The sequence below is a fragment of the Sorex araneus genome, chromosome 1, assembly GCF_027595985.1.
Source record: "Sorex araneus isolate mSorAra2 chromosome 1, mSorAra2.pri, whole genome shotgun sequence".
In the NCBI taxonomy this organism is placed as follows: domain Eukaryota; kingdom Metazoa; phylum Chordata; class Mammalia; order Eulipotyphla; family Soricidae; genus Sorex; species Sorex araneus.
Window position 1 is genome coordinate 12,172,489 of NC_073302.1, and position 14,041 is coordinate 12,186,529.

Below are 14,041 nucleotides of genomic sequence, written 5' to 3' on the forward strand. Positions count from 1 at the left end.
GGTGGCCGGAGAGACAGCACTGCAGATTGGGCATTAGTCTCACAAGCAGCTGACCCTCAGCACCCTCTGTAACCCTCTGAACATGGCCAGGAGTGATCCCTAAGCACAGAGCCAGGACTAAGTCCAAAGTACTGCCAGAGGTGGCCCAAACACCAAGAAATAGAAAAAAAGAAAAAGAAAAAAGAAACGGAAGATCAAGAGCTTACTCCTGGCTCTGTGCTTAGGGATCTTTTTTGGTGGTGTTTGGGACCTTATGCGGTACCAGGCACTGAGCTTGAGTGCAGGGCAAGCATCTTACTCACTGTGCTATCTCTCTGCCCCCCAAATACATTTTTCAATCAATGACAACATTATCATCTTTGCTCCATAATATGGCATTGAAACTGTGGTAACTTCCTCCAAGCATAGCCAGGAGTAATTCCCGAGTACTGTGCTGGGGGCAGTGACTGAACTACACTGGGTGTGGCCCCCAAACTGTAGCGCTGTAACACTGTCGTCCAGTTGTTCATCGATTTGCTCGAGCGGGCACCAGTAACGTCTCCATTGTGAGACTTCTTGTGACTGTTTTTGGCATATCGAATACACCACGGGGAGCTTGCTTAGGGATCTTTTTTCCTTTTTTTTCCCTTTTTTCCTTTTCTGCAAGCTACTCTTGGTAGCTTGCAGAGCTCTCTGAGAGGGACAGAGGAATCGAACCCAGGTTGACCATGTGCAAAGCAAATGCCCTACCCACTGTGCTATCGCTCCAGCCCCCAAACAAACTAAATAAAAACATAGTAACCACTTAAATATCTTCACTATAGTCCTTAGTTCTGGCTAGCCATAGTCCTCTCTCTCTCTCTCTCTCTCTCTCTCTCTCTCTCTCTCTCTCTCTCTCTCCCTCTCTCTCTCTCTCTCTTAAATTTTCCATTTCCAACTCATAATCCTTGAATATTTAACGTTTTTCTTCCCAAAGCTAATTATTCAGTCCCTTGATTTCCTTGATCACCAAATCTCCTGTTAAATAACCAGAGAGGAACAGAGGAGAAAGAAGGAAAGACTCTGGAGGAGGTGGAAAAGGGAGAAAGAACTGGAAGGAGGTCTGAAGACAGGAGAAGGAGAAGAGCATGTCAAGAGGGTCACCACAAGGACCCCAATGGGCTGGATCAAGAACGAGGATGATGAAGCCCTCAACTGGGCCAGAGGAATGCAACTAGCAAAGGAGGCTTGTGAGAGGCCAATTGAACCACGAGGTGCTTTGTGAGGGCTGAGTCATTGTCACAGATCACTCAGCCACGACCAGAGAACATCCTGTTGCTTGTACTAAGCTCACCCATGCAGCTGGGCCACAGGCTATTCTCTTGGCAGCCATGATTTGTGGATATTGGGGAGAAGCTCATGTGAACCCCCCAACTTCATCCAGCCAACGCGCCCTGTTACTTTAGGTGGCAGATACACAATGCCCAGAACAATGCCTACAGCGCAAAGCAAGGGAAGGAGGTCTTGGACCCTCAGAGAGAGGTGACAGCTCTGGGAATCCGTATCTGGTGGAGGGAGGCAAATGAGAGAGGTAGAAGCTGAGCTGAGCAAGTCCACACTGTCCCGAGATGAGACTGTGCTAAAGGACACCAATGTCACAGCACGTGGATAAGGGCAATCAGGAAGGGCAGAATCTGCCAAATCTGATCATGTTACCTGTTTGGGGAGTCCTAAGGTCCCCTCTCCAACTCCAAGAAAAAAACCACCCTCATTTCTCAGCTGGATGTATCAGTCAGAACAGACTCAGTGCTGCTGTAGTAACAAGCTGACCTCTGCATCCTGATGACTTAATGGGTGTATTTCTTACTCCTGGTTCCTATCTGGCGCATGGCCCCCATAATCAGCCACGGACCCAGACTGCTGACGGGGCCACCGTGCTGGAGCTGTACCCACTTGGATCATGTGGCAACCTGGTCACTGACCCAGAACTGCCACCTGCACCTTCTGTCTATAAAGCTCACTGGTGGAGCTGGTCAGGTGACTCCCACTGACTTCCCTGCTGTGTGGTCAGGAAAGAGGAGAGGGAGGGATGCTGTGGTCCGTCCTGAGGGGACCCCCGGCTTTATTTCCCAAGACTACCTCCTTCCCAACTCATAATCCTGTGGTCCTAGGAGTCTTCTTTCATCTCCTCAACCTGTCCTTGAATCTTCAACCATTACTCCTCAGTACCTTTGCGCATGTTGCCACCCGCATAAAAGGTTTTTCCTACTTTTCCATCAGCCAAAATTCAACTTCGCCTCTCCAGCCCAGATCAGAATTCATTTTCTCCTTTTCTAAGTCCTTAAATTAAAATAAACAATTGGCCCTTCTCAGACGACCACATCTATTTTTATATATTTCCTCTAGGGAAATGGGTGGTTTGTGGACCCAGCTCTCTATCTTTCCCAGGGCTCAGTGCAAAGTGGGTACTACGAGAAACCAGATCTTTTCTTTTCTTTTTCTTCTTTTTGGGTCATGCCCAGTGATGCACAGAGGTTACCCCTGGCTCATGCACTCAGGAATTACTCCTGGCGGTGCTCGGGGGACCATGTGGGATGCTGGGAATCGAACCCTGGTCGGCCGCATGCAAGGCAAATCCCCTGCCCGCTGTGTTATTGCTCCAGCCCCTCTTTTCTTTTCTTTTAATTTTTTTTTAGTTTTAATTTTTTAGAATTGAATCACAGTGAGATACACAATTACAAAGTTGTTCATGATTGGGTTTCAGTCAATATTCCAACACCTGTCCCTTCACCAGTGTACATTTCCCACCACCAATGGCCCCAGTTCCCAGTTTCCCTTCTGTGGCCCCCCTCCGCTGCCTCTATGGCAGGAATTTTTCTTCTCTCTCCTCTCTGTCTCTCTCTGTCTCTTTCTTTTCTTGTGGGCATTATGGCTTGCAATACAGATACAAACACAGATTTCTTCCAACTAACACTTAGAGTGTTTTTTTTCTCCAAATCTAACGGTATGACCCCAAGAAGTGATGACTTTGGATGATTTGATCTAGATTTTATTCCTCTCCAAGCCCTAAGTACCGACCGACACTTGGGAATTTTCAGTAGATGTTTGGGGAAGAGTTAGTCTTATATTTAATGTTGAGTAATGGTTTAAACAATCACAAATGGGTCTTTGAGGAATCAGCTGTGTGTATCACTTCAATGAAAATATTTACCCTAAAACCAAGAGCAATAAAATTTTCTAGATGCTTCTGTTGTTGGCATGCATTCTGTAATGACATAATCTGTGGGAGAAGTATGAAACTTGGATGCGGTAACATCTCCAGAAGCAGAATCCTGGCCTGAAGATATGGGGAAGCAAGGGTATCGGGAACACACAGCGCACCCTTCTCTGTTTCTCTCTGTGCATGTGCTTCATTATTTCTCACTGAAAACCAGCTTTATCTACTTCTCAAAAAATAGCCATTTGAATCGCCACCCCACAAACTACGTACATTCAAAATCTTTGCAAAAGAGCCGCAACTATGGTCCTTGATCCCTGGCAAGACCCAGGAGAAGGATTCTGATTGGCCCAGCTTGTTCACGTGTCCACCCGGCCCAATCACAGGTGAGCAGAGTAGAAAGTCCCGGGCATCCCCAGGGCGGTTTCTCACCAGACAGTCTGACGGAGGAAGCCCGCAGAGAGAGTGGGAAGAAGTAGTTACTGCCCACTAAAACCAGGAAGAAGGAGACGCATTAGTTTATAAATATAAATATGTCCTCTGGGAGGAACACGTCATAAGGCCATCTAATTTTGGAAGGAATTCAAATGACAAGAGTCACTTCACAGTCTTTCTGTCTCAATTTTCTGCGGGAACTCCCAAGATCCAGTTAAGATCCCTCTCCCTCACTGCAGCCTCACGTTCTATGCAGTTTCAGCTTTGAGTACATCTGTCTCCTGGGCTTTGTTAATCCGGAGAAGTAACTATGTTTCATTTTTATTCGTGTTTTTGGTGAGGGGAACGTGGGGTGGTCCTAGAACCCTGCAGTGCTCCTGGGCTGTCCCTGGCTCAGTGCTCAGGAGTGACCCTTGGTGGTGCCCAGGGGATCGCATGTGGTGCTGGAGATCAAAGCAGGGTCACTGGCAGCTCAGACACGTGCAGGGCAATGCCCTACTGACTGCACCATCTCTCTGGAGCCTCATTTACCTTTGGAGTCTCAGTTTCAAGCTGAGGCCTGGCCACTAGCAAGAATGAACAAATTCTTATGGAAGAGTACAAGGAAGAAAAAGGGGAAAGAAAAGAAGGAAGGAGTAGAGAAAAGAGGGGAGGAAGGAGAAGGGAAAGGAGAGGAGGAAGGAGAAGAGGAAGGAAGAAAGAAAGGGAGGAAGGGAGGGGGGAGGGAGGGAGGAAGGAAGGAAGGAAGGAAGGAAGGAAGGAAGGAAGGAAGGAAGGAAGGAAGGAAGGAAGGAAGGAAGGAAGGAAGGGGAGGGAAGGAGGGAGGGAGGGAGGAAGGAAGGAAGGGAAAGAAGGAAGGGGGAAGGAAGAGAGGGTGGAAGGTAGGAAGGAAGGAAGGAGGGAGGGAGAGAGGGAGGAAGGAAGGAAGGAAAGAAAGGAAGTAAGGGGGAGGGAAGAAAGGAAGGAATGAAGGAAGGAAGGAGGGAGGGAGAGAGGGAGGAAGGAAGGAAAGGAAGGAAGGGGGATGGAAGGAAGGAAGGAAGGAAGGAAGGAAGGAAGGAAGGAAGGAAGGAGGGAGGGAGGGAGGGACGGAGGGAGGGAGGGAGAGAGGGAGGAAGGAAGGAAGGAAAGAAAGGAAGTAAGGGGGAGGGAAGTAAGGAAGGAAGGAAGGAAGGAGGGAGGGAGAGAGGGAGGAAGGAAGGAAAGGAAGGAAGGGGGATGGAAGGAAGGAAGGAAGGAAGGAAGGAAGGAAGGAAGGAAGGAGGGAGGGAGGGAGGGACGGAGGGAGGGAGGGAGGGAGGGAGGGAGGGAGGGAGGGAGGGAGGGAGGGAGGGAGGGAGGGAGGGAGGAGTCACAGAAAGAACAAAGGGCTCAAGGTCTGAGATGTAATACAGTGGATAAGGTGATTGTCTTGCACTGGTCCAATCCCTGGCACTCCAGAGCCAGGAGTGAGCCCTAAGCACCGCTGGGAGTGGGCCCCAAACCAAAACCAAAACTATAACCAAAGCAAAACAAAACAAAACAAAAATAACCCGATCCTAACTAAGGGCTTCCTAAAGCAAGCATGCTTTCTTCCCCCTCTTCCACTGACTTTCTTCTAGGGGGTTGTGGCGCTGCTCTGAGAAATTCCTTTAATTATCATCTGTTTCAGGAAAGGGGCATGGCTCAAAGGGCTAGAGAGCATATTTTACATGCAATAGCCCCAAATTCAAGCACCGTCCCTGCAGGTTTCCCAACACCCCTGGGACTGACCTCTGAGCACAGCCGACAGGGTGTGGCCCCAAAACAAATAGAAAGTTTTCTGTCCCGCCTCACTCACAGGCCGGCTGGAGGTTAAATAAAGAGCAAGGGCCACTGTGTTCATTTCTAGGCGGATGATAGCTATTGGGTTTTTTGTTTTGTTCCATTTTTGGTGTGTGTGAGAGGGAAGTCACACCCAGCAGTCAGTGCTCAGGGATCACTCCTGGTGGGACTTGAGGTTTGGGGGAGCTTGGGGGTTGAACCTGGGTCAGCCACATGCAAGGCAAACACCCTCCCACTTTACTATCTCTCTAGCCCCCAGCTGATAGCCGTTTTGGATTAGTCATTGTGCAGCATTTATTCTTTTTTGGGTCACACCCGGCAATGCACAGGGGTTACTCCTGGCTCTGCACTCAGGCATTACTCCTGGCGGTGCTCAGGGGACCATATGGGATGCTGGGAATCGAACCCGGGTCGGCCACATGCAAGGCAAACGCCCTACTCTCTGTGCTATCACTCCAACCCCAGAACTGGCCTGGCAAGCTCGCTGTGGTGTATTGGATATGCCAAATGCAGTAACAATGATGGGTCTCATTCCCCTGACCGTGAAAGAACCTCCAATGTGGCACTGCTGGGAAGAATGAGTAAAGAGAGGCTGCTAAAATCTCAGGGCTAGGACGAATGGAGACGTTACTGGTGCCCACTCAAGCAAATCGATGATGAACGGGATGGCAGTGATACAGTGGCATTTATTCTCCTTACTGAATAGTCTTTGTCTTTTCTTCTTTCTTTTCTTCTTTCTTTCCTTCCTTCCTTCCTTCCTTCCTTCCTTCCTTCCTTCCTTCCTTCCTTCCTTCCTTCCTTCCTTCCCTTCTATCTTTCTTTCTCACTTTCTTTCCTTCTTTATTTTATTTTTATTTTTTTGTGAGGAAGGGGCCACTCTTGGTGATGTTCAGGGCTAACTGAACATTCGGCACTCAGGGAATCACTGTTGGCGGGGTTTGGGGGACCATATGGGATGCCGGGGATTGAACTGCATAGAAAGCAAGTGTCCACTGCATAGAAAGCAAGTGTCAGACCCACTGTACTATCACTCCAGCCCTGAACTAGTTTTTCTTGAGAAGCCACATTGGGTAATGCTTTGGGGAGCCATATGTAGTGCCAGGGGTCAACCACAGTAGCAGCATGCAAGGCAACTACCTAACCCTTGTACTAAGTTCTCTTTCCTTGGGTCACCTTCCTTGATCAGAATTCCCTGGTGGGGTAGGGACGAGGGGCTTTAGTGATTCCTTCAGGGATTCGTTACCAGAATCTGTGAATGAAGTGAGCAGGTTATCAGTGTATTGAGCAAATGAGCTTGATATGATTATTCCATTTTGAATGTTCGTTTGTGTTTGTTTTTAAATTGTGGTGCCTTTCCCCCTGATACTTATTGAATGAGTCATGAGGAATTGTCACAACCATGGACTATTGTTGTCTTAAACTTGAATTCAGAATTTTGTACTTCCTTCTTTCTCAGGCTTCTGGCTCTGTGGACTGGGAAAGGAGTTTGGACTTGACATTGCAATGGGACACAGAAAAACCACTTCAGTCTGCAACCACTTGCGGGATGAATCAGGCTTTCCTAGCAACAGTATTGAGAAACAAAGGAGGAGGCAGAAGGAACCTACCAGCCCCATGGAAGGAAGGCCACAGCTGTCTGGTTGCCGGCATCTGGTCAACCCAGGTCTGACGTGTGGTGAGAAATAGAACAGCACGAGGCAAACGTGAGACAGCCTTGTGACAAGGGTTCTCTTGTGTGGGAGTACGTGGGCTCTCTGCACTGCATAAGACTCTCCCCAAGTGTCAGAACTAAATATGTCTGGCCTGATAGTGTTTTTTTTCTTTTTGGGTCACACCCAGCAATGCTTAGGGGTTACTCCTGGCTCATGTACTCAGGAATTACTCCTGGCAGTGCTCGGAGGACCTTATGGGATGCTGGGAATCGAACCCAGGTCGGTCGCGTGCAAGGCAAACACCCTACCCACTATGCTGTCACTCCAGCCCCAGGCCTGACCGGTTTTTACTGCAGAGACAACTAAACTTGAGCTTTGCCTTTCGAGGAGACAGCAGGCAGAGATAAACCAGTCTCCTCCCTTAAATCCCATCCTGGGCTTCTCCTTTTTATATGTATATATTTAAACATAATTACTATTTTTACATTTTATCTTAAACACCATGGTTTGCAAATCTCTTATGGTTTCATACATAAAAATTCCAGCACTACACCCTCTACTTTCCTCCACCGTCATTCAAGTGTCTCCCTCTTGCCCCCACCCCATCCACCACATTCTCCTCTTAGGGCAAACTGATTTGAAACCAGTTATCAGTTTGTTTCCTCTGTGCATCCATTATTCCCCTACCATGTTTCTTCATCCCCCGAAGATGAGAAAGATTATTCTGTATCCAGCCCTCTCCTGACTAAGGTCACAGTGCTTTCCAAATCCACCCATGTAGAAGCGAATTACAGGATTTCCCCTTTTCTTATAGTCAAAGAGTTCACTGTGTCTATGTGCCGTAGTTTCTTTACCCAGGCTGTTCATCTGTGTTGCTTGTTTGCTTCCCCTAATCAGTGCTAGTAAAGCCATCCTTCATCCTTCATCCATCCACCTCATCTTCTCATTGATTTCTGGACTCTAAACTCCACCATCTGGCTTACTGGATTCAGACAATCCATTATTCTGTTCTTCCCACCCCCATGTCTCTGGGAACACTTCTTCTCACCCCCTACATTCACAGGAACTCCAGGTTCTGCCATTACAACTGCCCTAGAAGTGGAACCTTCTGTGTGGATAGGACAAATCTAGCTCCCAGGTTTGATCCCAGGTAATTCATGGTCCTTAAACACCACCAGAAGTGGCCCTGATGTGTTCCCTGTTGCTACCCTAAGTAAGTATAATAAACAAAACATAACATATCCCGGAGACTGTGCCATGGCAGTAGGAAAGGTTCTTTCTCCATTGGGGAATGTAGCAGAGTTCATCCACTCAGTGTTCTGACGGACCTCTGGGTTGCTTGTGTCTCTTTGAGGTCTTTTGTCACTGCATTCATGTAAGAGATTTCAGGAAGTTAGATTGCTCCAGCACTGTATGATATCAGAATGGCTGAAATTAAAATGTAAAAGTAGCGTCTTAACGTTAAAATAGCATCATGATATCAAATGCAAATAATTATATAGAGAAATTAGAACGCACACTCACAGTGGGAATACAGTGTTAATACTTTGGGAGGGCTCAGAGAGGTAGCTCAGCAGGCTGGCATGCATCCTTTGCATGCAGAAGGTGCAGGTTCAACCCCCCACCACCATCACATAGTCCCCTGAGCACTGCCAGGAGCAACTCCTGAGCACAGAGTTGGGAATAGCTCCCTAGCCCTGCCAGTTGTGCCCCACCTCTCACAAACTATAATTTATGCTACTTTATAGCATCTAGCATTCATTTACAATATAACTCAGCAATACCATTCCTATTAATTCAAGAGCAATGAGAACATACTCACAGAAAACTTTGTATCAATCACTTTGGAGGCCTTGGTCAAATTTTCTAAAATTTGGAAACAGCTCAAGAACCTTTTCATTGTGATGTGATACTTTGGAGAGAGAGAGACAGAGAGAGAGAGAGACAGACAGACAGACAGAGAGACACAGAGGCACAGAGACACAGAGAGAGACAGAGAGACAGAGACAGAGCACAACAGGGGTTATGGTCAACCTTAATTTCTCTGCACCACATATGTTCCTCAAGTACCACCAGGAGTTATCCCCAAGTACAGAGAGCTAGGAGTAATCCCTGAGTGCCACTGGATCCAATCACAGCCCCCAGTACTCCAAAAGAAAAGAATCTTAAGATGAGGGAGTGTCCTGGGTTTTGCAGGTAAACCCAAAAGGCAATGGTGCACGTCCTAAGGTAAGGGAGCAGAGGGAGATTTCACAAGCGGGAGGAAGGGATGTGGAGACCAGCAGACAAAGACCGGAAGTTGGAGGATGGAACCACATCCCGAGGGACGACGGTGGTCTCGAAGGTGAAACATCAAGAAACAGACTCCGCACTGGAGTTTGCAGAAGTAGTGTGGGCTCACCAATCATCTTCCTCTTATGCTCAGGAGACCTATCCGTGACCCCCAGAACTTTAAGAGAGCAATTTGTGCTGCTTTAAGTGACCAAATTTGGGATAGTTGGTTGTCACAAAAATTGGAAACTAGATTGGCGCTGGGACAGCACTTCCTACATGGGGATAGGGCCAGTTTTGCAGTGCACTGAGAGTATAAGGCAGGTGGTGGGTCCTGTTGTATGCTGGGGGTTGCCGGGCGGGGGTGGATGGGTGGGTGCTCAGGGGACCATGCGGTGCCTGCAAAAGGAATCTGGGTTTGATGCATGCAAAATATACACTCCAACTCCTCAAATTAGCTCCCTGGCCCAAAGGCAGGTCCTTTATCAAAGAAAAACAGAAAGAGATGTCGCTTCCTCCCTCACTGGCCAGATCTGAGTCACGTGGCCCCACCCAAGCCAATCGGTGGCAAGAGTGAGTTTTCTCCTCCCCTTTGTTTTGATGCTCCAGTGTTAGATCCTGAGCAATATCAGGGTTCGGCTCTTCAGGAAGGGGCAGGGTAGAGTTTTGAAGTGGCCACCTGAAAACTTACCAGTAGAAAAAAAATTCCTCGATTAATATGTGTTTTATAAGTTAAAAGCCCTTGGGTTGGGCTTTCTAGGGACCAGCTGCTGACCCCCACCTCCCCTGCAGGCTGGCCTCTCTCTTGTTGGGCACCTCTGGGCAGGAACACCTGCTCTTCTCTCTCCACCCTTTTCCAGAGAAATCTGAAGCCAGCTGAACTCGGGATGTGAGTCACCAAGGTTAAATAAGGCCCCGTGAACAAGGAGACGTGTGTGTTGTCAGGCGTGTTGCTTACGATTCGGACTCCAGTCCTGCTGCAGGAAGCTTGCCTCTTGTCTCCCTGTGTTTGCTCTTCTCTCGGTGTGTTGAGTTACAAAGGGCCACCCAGCTACTGTTTATTGAGCATTTACTTAAGTTCCAGGCACTTTGGGCTTATTATTACAGTTAATTCTCCCATCTTTCTTGATGAAGTAGATATTGTTTTCCTCCCAATCTGGCAGTTTTTTGAGACCCAGGACAAGAAAGGATGCACTCCAAAAGGCACATGACAAAATGCTCCTCATCATTAATCATTAGGGAGATGCAGATCAAACCAACAATGAGATACCATCGTATACCACAAAGACTGGCCCACATCCAAAAGAACAAAAGCAACCGGTGTTGGCGCGGATGTGGGGAGAAAGGAACTCTCCTTCATTGCTGGTGGGAATGCTGACTGGTTCAGCCCTTTTGGAAAACCATATGGATGATTCTCAAAAAATTAGAAATTGAGCTCCCATCTGACCCAGCTATACCACTTTTGAGAATATATCTCGGAGAGGCAAAAGGGTATAGTAGAAATGACATCTGCACTTGTATGTTCATTGCTGGACTGTTTACAATAGCCAAAATCTGGGAAAAACCCTGAGTGCTCAAGAACAGATGAGCTTTGCTACATCTACACAATGGAATACTATGCAGCTGTTAGAAAAGATAAAGTAATGAAATTTGCATATAAATAGATCAACATGGAAAGTATCATGTTAAGTGAAATGAGTCAGAAAGAGGGAGAGACATAGAAAGATTGCACTCATCTGTGGTATATAAAGTAACAGAATGGGAAACTAACACCCAAGAATAGTGGAGATAAGGACCAGGAGGTTTGTTCCACGGCTTGGAAGCCAGCCTCACATACTGGGGGAAAAGGCAGCTCAGATAGAGAAGGGAACTCCAAGTAAAGGGTGTTTGGAGGACCAGCTCGGGGTGGGAGATGCGAACCGAATGTAGACTACAGATGGAACACAATGGCCACTAATGCCTCTGGTGCAAACTACAACACCCCAAAGGAAAGAGAGAACAAAAGGGAATGCTCTGCCACAGAGCGGGGGGCGGGGGGTGAAGATGGGGGGGTTGCTGGGAGGGATATTGGGATCATTGGTGGTGGAGAATGGGCACTGGTGGAGGGATGGGTACTCGATCATTGTATGACTGAAACACAAGCACAAAAGTTTGTAAATCTGTAACTGTACCCCACGGTGATTCACTAATGAAAAATTAAAAAGAAAAAGAAAAGAAGGGATGCCCTGTCCTAGATTACACCGGCATCAGGATTGAAACCAGGACCTGTAAGACTCCAAGTTTATGCTCCCAAACCTCACGAAACCTAAAGATTCTGATGATGCAGATGGAAAAGGATAATTGGAGATTGGGGGTGTAGCAGAAGGGAGCAAAGGAGTTACACGCCCCTTACTCAGGTCATATGACCTTGGAGTTAGTTTAGTGGGCGTCCCACCCCCGAACAGTGCTGTAAGCCACTGACATTAGCTTTTCTCTCTTCCCCAGGATCCAAATATTTACAAAGCACCATGTCACTGAGCTTCATCACTGTCATCACTGTCATTCCGTTGCTCATCAATTTGCTCGAGTGGGCACCAGTAACGTCTCCATTGTGAGATTTGTTGTTACTGTTTTTGGCATATCGAATACGCCATGGGTAGCTTGCCAGGCTCTGATGTGTGGGCGAGGTACTCTCGGTAGCTTGCCGGGCTCTCTGAGAGGGGCCGAGGAATTGAACCTGGGTCGGCCACATGCAAGGCAAACACCCTACCCACTGTGCTATCACTCCAGCCCGTTACTGAGCTTAGTAAGAAAAATGGTGTCTGTCTGATCACAGGGTGACAGCAAAGGCACTCTCCTTGTTGGTATCATTGCAATTCTTGCTGATAATATTGCATGACATCATTGGACCACCCAGCCCATTGTAGGTCTAACACAAAGAGTGCCTTATCCTTCACCAAACACTTCCAAACACTAATTCACGTATCATTATAAGGCACTTCCAAACAAACACTTTCACTCATGTGACCCTTGTGGCTACTTTGCGGGAAGGTATGACTAGTTTATTTTAAAGATTAAAAAAAAAAGCGAATCCTTTGAAAAGTTGCCTTAGTAGTTCTTTTGAGTGCCATCTTTGTTTCACAGTTCTCTCTTCCCTAACTGATTCAGAGTGTGTTGTTTTTATTTCCAGTTAGCAACTTGATACGGCGTTCAACGTTCTTTTTGTTTCCTGGGGCTGCTCACTGGGTTTGCTTCCACTCTCAGGATAGGCTTATCCCATCTGCAGATATTTTTTAAAAACAAAGCCTGCTCTCCTGAATCCACGCTGAGTGAATGCTCTTTTCACCACATGCTGCTGCATTTTTCCACAGTTCTGCATTTTCCCAGATGACTAAATGGCTCCTTTAAATGCCAAAATATTTAGGAATAGAACTGCTGGAGCTGAAAATTAGGACTATAACTGCCAGAGTTACAACGTGTATCAGATGGCTGTGGTTTGCCTGGACAGCACATTCCTCTTCCTTCTTCGGGGAGTAACCCCCCTTCTTGATTTGAAGAAGGGTTCCGCCCTCACTCTGTGAGGTCCCATCCCTGAATCCCAACCACAGCTCCCTAAACAAAACCTGGTTCCATACCAGGCTGACCCAAAGTGACTCCAGAATTTGGGTCTTGGTAGAAGAGATATTTTGCCAGAAGGACATTGGAGTAGAATCATGTAGAAGATGAGACCTAAAGAGATGTCTCTCTTTTTTCCTTGAATTATTTTATCTTCTCTTTCTCCCTCCCTCCCTCCCTCCCTCCCTCCCTCCCTCCCTCCCTCCCTCCCTCCCTCCCTCCCTCCCTCCCTCCTTCTCTCTCTCTTTCTCTCTCTCTCTCTCTCTCACTCTCTCACTCACTCTCACTCTCTAAGCCTGGTTATTCAAGCTCTTCTTTTTTTTTGGGGGGGGTCACACTGGTGATGTTCAGGGGTTACTCCTGGCTCTGCACTCAGGAATCACTCTTGGCGGTGCTCAGGGGACAATATGGGATGCTGGGAATCGAACCTGGGTTGGCCACGTGCAAGGCAAACGCCCTACCCGCTGTGCTATCGCTCCAGCCCCTCGAGCTCTTCTTTAATTCCAGGAGCCACTAATATTCTTCCAGCATGTGCTCTTCATTTGCATAGGCTTGTTTCTGATACAAATGATACAGATTATCAGTGCCCAAGAGTTGGTAATAGATAACACATCCTACTGCGGGTTGGATGATGTCTCCCCAGTGTGACTCTCCATAGTATTTTTCCCCAACCGTGGCCCCAGTGTGACTTTATTTGGAAATAGTGTCTTTATAGAGGTAATCAAGTTAGAATGAGGTGACCAGGGTGGGTACTAATCCAATTTGACTGATACCTTTAAAGGCTCAAGTGGTAGAAGACTGTACCTTGTAAATGCAAATCCTTGGGTTCAATTCCTGGCATCAAACCACCCCCACGCACACACCATTACCACTGACATAGCTCTAATAACCCCTGAGCAATATCAGGTGTGACCCCCACAGTGGACACACACACATACACACACACACACCACCACAACAACAACCCTAAGAGAGCAGTTACATGTGCATTTTGGAATTATGTATAACAGAGATTGTCACTTTGGACTGTTGCATGACAGAGATTACAAGCTGTTCACCAAACCTTTTTTCCTGTATTTTGTCCATGAATTGATGTGTAGCTGGACACGTG